Here is a 6,321-nt window from a genome sequence, read left to right on the forward strand (position 1 = left end):
CAATTTCCTTTGTAGTTGCAGCACAATAATCTACCCCCAACAACCAACACAACAATCCACAACCAACCATCCTGATCGGTGAGGTCACTAAAATCCACATACAGGCCCACTCAGTGAGCAGAGGCGCAATCTGGAGCCCGATATATGTGAAAGTGAGCGCAGTCCGATGGTGAGGGCGGATTGAACGTCGGCAGATGCACGGGGGTTACGAACCTAACGGCGATCTTATCTTGCTGCGAGAAATACGCCGTAATTTCGGATCCGCACGGAGCACGCGTGGCGTCAGCGAGGTGACCGGTGTTAACCGCCCGTCTCCGACCGTTAAGCTGATATTAGGTAGTGGTTGTACACTTTTACCAACATAGCGAACAATTTTCGGATCTCTACCGAGTTTCGGATCTGTACGGACTAAGCTCGCTGGGAGCGGTAACTTCGGATCCTTTCAGATTAATCTCACGCACGTCAGTTGTCGGAACTGAAGACAAAGGACCGCGTGTTCCCGCTACCTCAACGTGACGAAATTGCCCCGCATCGTCCATGCGCTCGCAGACCTTGCGGCTTCTGCTGGTCTCAGCAGTTGCCCGGATATATAGATAGTAGAAGCCCTGCACATTCTATGAGCCAATGTAATTCAGTGCATATTAATCCCAAACTGTTTGACCATGTACATCATATACAAAATGTGCTTTCGATAATTATATAGATTCTAAAGGGTCACATAAATATTATCGATTCATGTAGCATGCAGATTACTTACTATAAATGGCTTACGATGTAGATCTAAACACCAATTAATGTTAACACATGTTCCCCATGTTGCAATAAGGGCTAAAACTTTATATAAACCATTATATTATTAATAAATACATAAAATGAAAATTATATACCTGAATACTTCCTAGGACTGAAAAAAAGAAAGTTGTACGAATGTAAACTCTAATTTCTTCTACACTGTCAGGGCCCGGATAGCTCAGTCGGTAGAGCATCAGACTTTTAAGCGGTCTGTGACATCAGAGTGATCTGAGGGTCCAGGGTTCGAGTCCCTGTTCGGGCGGCCTATCTTTTTTTTGTTTTTTAATCTTAATTGTCGAATTGTTTTCACAACATAAATTTATCCACTCACATTAAACAAATTACAATATTTAAAAAATAAATGAATTAGGTTTAAATGGAACATTTAAATTATATCAACTGGATTCTGAAGATGTGGATGTCAGCAGTGTTTAAAGTGCCCAACAGTATGATATAGGCTGGTTGAATTTTGGTCTAGCTTGAACTAATAAACTAAAGGATATTAACTATATTGTGAGTGGGATTTTGATGATGCAATTAACTAATTATCACAGAAAACATGCAATAAATATTCCACCTAGAGAACAACAATGCGATATCTCAGTTATACTTATGTGTAGTTACGTCTTTATTGTTCAGGCAAGTGGACAAGAAATCTGGACTGGTAATTAATTAGGCTGGCTGGTATTTGTCTGAATGTTTTTGCCTCCCTGAAATAAATTGTAACATATTTTTGTCACAAAGAAACTGTTTATGCGCATTTGTCACCTTGAGGTACTTGTACGCCAGTATTCGTCACGATGTGTACACAGGCATTTGTCACCTTGAAGTATTTGTACGCCAGTATTCGTCACGATGTGTACACAGGCATTTGTCACCTTGAAGTATTTGTACGCCAGTATTCGTCACGATGTGTACACAGGCATTTGTCACCTTGAGGTACTTGTACGCCAGTATTCGTCACGACGTGTACACAGGCATTTGTCACCTTGAAGTATTTGTACGCCAGTATTCGTCACGACATGCGTACACAGGCATTTGTCACCTTGAAGTATTTGTACGCCAGTATTCGTCACGATGTGTACACAGGCATTTGTCACCTTGAGGTATTTGTACGCCAGTATTCGTCACGACGTGTACACAGGCATTTGTCACCTTGAGGTATTTGTACGCCAGTATTCTTCACGACATGTGTGTACAGGCATTTGTCACCTTGAGGTATTTGTACGCCAGTATTTGTCACGTGTACACAGGCATTTGTCACCTTGAAGTATTTGTACGCCAGTATTCGTCACGACATGTGTACACAGGCATTTGTCACCTTGAGCTATTTGTATGCCAGTATTCGTCACGACGTGTACACAGGCATTTGTCACCTTGAGGTACTTGTACGCCAGTATTCGTCACGACGTGTACACAGGCATTTGTCACCTTGAAGTATTTGTACGCCAGTATTCTTCACGACATGTGTGTACAGGCATTTGTCACCTTGAGGTATTTGTATGCCAGTATTTGTCACGTGTACACAGGCATTTGTCACCTTGAGGTATTTGTACGCCAGTATTCGTCACGACGTGTACACAGGCATTTGTCACCTTGAGGTATTTGTACGCCAGTATTTGTCACGTGTACACAGGCATTTGTCACCTTGAAGTATTTGTACGCCAGTATTCGTCACGACATGTGTACACAGGCATTTGTCACCTTGAAGTATTTGTACGCCAGTATTCGTCACGATGTGTACACAGGCATTTGTCACCTTGAGGTACTTGTACGACAGTATTCGTCACGACGTGTACACAGGCATTTGTCACCTTGAAGTATTTGTACGCCAGTATTCGTCACGACATGCGTACACAGGCATTTGTCACCTTGAAGTATTTGTACGCCAGTATTCGTCACGATGTGTACACAGGCATTTGTCACCTTGAGGTATTTGTACGCCAGTATTCGTCACGACGTGTACACAGGCATTTGTCACCTTGAGGTATTTGTACGCCAGTATTCTTCACGACATGTGTGTACAGGCATTTGTCACCTTGAGGTATTTGTACGCCAGTATTTGTCACGTGTACACAGGCATTTGTCACCTTGAAGTATTTGTACGCCAGTATTCGTCACGACATGTGTACACAGGCATTTGTCACCTTGAGCTATTTGTATGCCAGTATTCGTCACGACGTGTACACAGGCATTTGTCACCTTGAGGTACTTGTACGCCAGTATTCGTCACGACGTGTACACAGGCATTTGTCACCTTGAAGTATTTGTACGCCAGTATTCTTCACGACATGTGTGTACAGGCATTTGTCACCTTGAGGTATTTGTATGCCAGTATTTGTCACGTGTAGACAGGCATTTGTCACCTTGAGGTATTTGTACGCCAGTATTCGTCACGACGTGTACACAGGCATTTGTCACCTTGAGGTATTTGTACGCCAGTATTTGTCACGTGTACACAGGCATTTGTCACCTTGAAGTATTTGTACGCCAGTATTCGTCACGACATGTGTACACAGGCATTTGTCACCTGGAGATACTTGTGCATGGGTTTTAGTCACATGGTTCATATAAAACTTAACCCAACAATTTTAAGGCCTTTTAAGGCAATGATCACATTTCATAAGGATAAATATAAAACACAACACTACCTTTGAACAGCTCCCTTAGGAAATAATACTCATATTTAATTGTGATAAGGACGTAAAAAAAGACCACATTATTAAAATATTTATGTCCACACAACTGTGTTAATTTTATTATCAATAGGCTAATTTTGTCATCATGCTTAATTTGAGAAAGAGATATTAAACAGCAGAAAAAATGGTTGCCAAACTCAAGGCATTTTGAAAGCATCCTATCCAATTCTGATAGCTTTTATAGTGCTCGCCCATCAACGTACCATGCCGCAGTTTAACATGGATACCCGAGAGAAAATCCTGGTTTAACCATAATGCCAAGCACAGGCAGGGTAACAACAGATACATCTTTTAACTCTTTTAAGGTTTTGTCAAGGCAAGTCCAAATTTCAGGTCTGTTTCAGGTCTGAAAACAATATTTAATGCCTTTTCACCTTGAGACGTGTACATTGAGGTTGGCTTCCCACAAACATTGCACGAGATTTCATCTGGAGATATTTATGTGTAAACTTCAGTTGTTGTCCATGTGAAGGCTTGTTCTAATAAGGTTAAATATATCAAAACAATATGCAGAATAAACATTTTTGGCCATGGTAAAACATTGCACCACTGGTCACATAAGCTGTCAAAGTTGACTAAAAGTGCCTCCTTCACCTTATGGGGTGAGGTGAAATGGGGTTTGAATTCAAGATTATCGCACTTAAATGGTGATATGCATATACTTGTACTAGTCTTAACTAATGTGGTTTTAGTGCTAGCCCACCATGATACCGTGCCTCAGTTGAACATGGACAGTAGACAGATTCCGTGGCAACCAGCCATTGTTTTCTCTCTTAATTGCTGAGCAACTGGCAGGGTCATGACATGTTCTATTGTGTGCCAGTCTTTCACGTTTGATACAAAATGTGCCATGATCGAAATATCAATCATAACCCAATGAATTTGTTAAAGGAAAAATATTGTTTAAAATATATTTAAAGCGGCACATTCTTGATGGCCTGAAGCCCATGTCAAGTCTAGATGGTGACAATGTTATTACTGGGGAATATTCTGTATATAAAACTTAGATATTATCTTTGTGTATTAAGAGCATTATTAAATGCCCGATTTAAATGTGATAGACACAAAGAGTGAAGTTTGATGGACAAAAATAAAATTGTGCCAAACCCTGTCTACCTTTTTAAACAAAGAGCAAGAAAGTATTTCTTTTAACGTAACCTTTATTCAAGTTCAACAAATTTCATTATGACATATAATTGGGGTACCGACATCATCTGTCGCACAATAAATGCAGAAGTTTCATGCATAATGTCGTCATAATACACATCGTTTACAATCTGTAAATACAACAGTAACTTTGTACAAATATACTCCCTCAGTGAGTGAGATGGCGTATACACAGCTCTTAAGCACTATTTCAGCAATATCAGGGCATGGGACACCAGAAATCAGCACATTGTACCCATGTAGGGAATTGAACCCGGCCTTCGACGTGACAAGCGAACACTTGAACCACGAGGCTAGACCACCTTCAGTACTCCCTCAGGCATGGAGGCAATGTCTCGTACAAACTGCAGGAAGCCCTGTAATCACATGAGTTGTCCATGCTTTGAGACAAGTGAATTCCAATATTAGATAAGTGACAATGAGTTTTCTGCCATAACCATAAAGTTTGTTGTTAAACGCCACACTGGGCAATATTCCAGCTCTATGAAAGCAGTCTGGAGCAGACAAACCAGTGATTGATATTATGAGTGAGTGAGTGAGTATGGTTCTACGCCGCTTTTAGCAATATTCCAGAAATATCACAACAGGGGACACCAGAAATGGGCTTCACACATTGTACCCATGTCGGGAATCGAACCCGGGTCTTCCGTATGACAAGCGAACACTTTAACCACTAGGCTACCCGATTGATATTATGAGAATATCCCACACTGTCGGAGTATGATGAAACCTGAAACCCTGATCTATTTAATCGCCTCGTACACCCAGCATAGGCTGCTACAGTATGTCCCGACAACACCACAGTGACGGTTACCTCAAGCCATAAGTTGAAATAATGGAGTCTGACTCCACAATGTATCTGTACTCAAGTGCTAATGCTTACTCAATGATGTAACAAAAGTCAATATCTCTTCTTGTTTGACAATTCATTGCATGACATGATCCAAAATAACAAACAATATGAAATATTTCATTAACAACACAATTCTGGGAATTGGAGGCGCCATGATAACAACTGGGATGAGTGAGTGAGTGAGTGAGTGAGTTGGGTTTAACGCCGTTTTTAACAAAATTCCAGTCATATCATGGTGCGTCAGCTTAATGTTGGAGGAAAGCCCGAAGTGATGCAGGTCTTAGCCGTTTACAACTCCGGTGAAACCCACAAGCACGGGTATGGTGCTGACAAACCTAGAAACATAATCGGAGCGAACCGTGATTCAAACCCACAATCATAGGTTTCTGGCGAGTCGAAGGTCGAAGGGATGCAACTCTGCACAGCGAATCGCGGTGCCTTAGACGACTGGGCCCCCCGTGCCCCAACAACTGGGATGAGGTTGCCTGGCAACATGTGCCGTCACACAGACAGCCACAGGAGATGTCAAGTTGTAAACTCATGGCGACATGGTGGTTTTAACAAATCGTACATTGTTCTTGTAAGACGAAGTTATAAAGAGTGAGGGCCCCGTTCAACGAAGTGTACTTATCTCTGTGACTATTGCAAACACATGTTTTGTCAGAAAGATAAGATCTCTTTGTGGAATGTGCACCAGATCATAGACAAGTTCTTAACCCTGGTGCTGTTATTATGAGAAACATCCCACACCATCTTGCTATGATTACATGCAATCAACCAAGTCCCGAATACCTGACCACTCAATCCATC

At 41.5% G+C, this 6,321-nt stretch overlaps 1 non-coding gene across 1 annotated transcript; it reads left to right on the forward strand.

The window, feature by feature from the left end:
* The first annotated feature begins 959 nt into the window (after positions 1–959).
* On the forward strand, positions 960–1,054 carry Trnak-uuu. Its single transcript has 2 exons — positions 960–996; positions 1,019–1,054. It is a non-coding gene; the product is annotated as a tRNA-Lys (tRNA).
* The last annotated feature ends 5,267 nt before the right edge of the window (positions 1,055–6,321 follow it).

The sequence above is a fragment of the Haliotis rufescens genome, unplaced genomic scaffold, assembly GCF_023055435.1.
Source record: "Haliotis rufescens isolate VD_foot unplaced genomic scaffold, xgHalRufe1.0.p SCAF_12, whole genome shotgun sequence".
Lineage (NCBI taxonomy): Eukaryota > Metazoa > Mollusca > Gastropoda > Lepetellida > Haliotidae > Haliotis > Haliotis rufescens.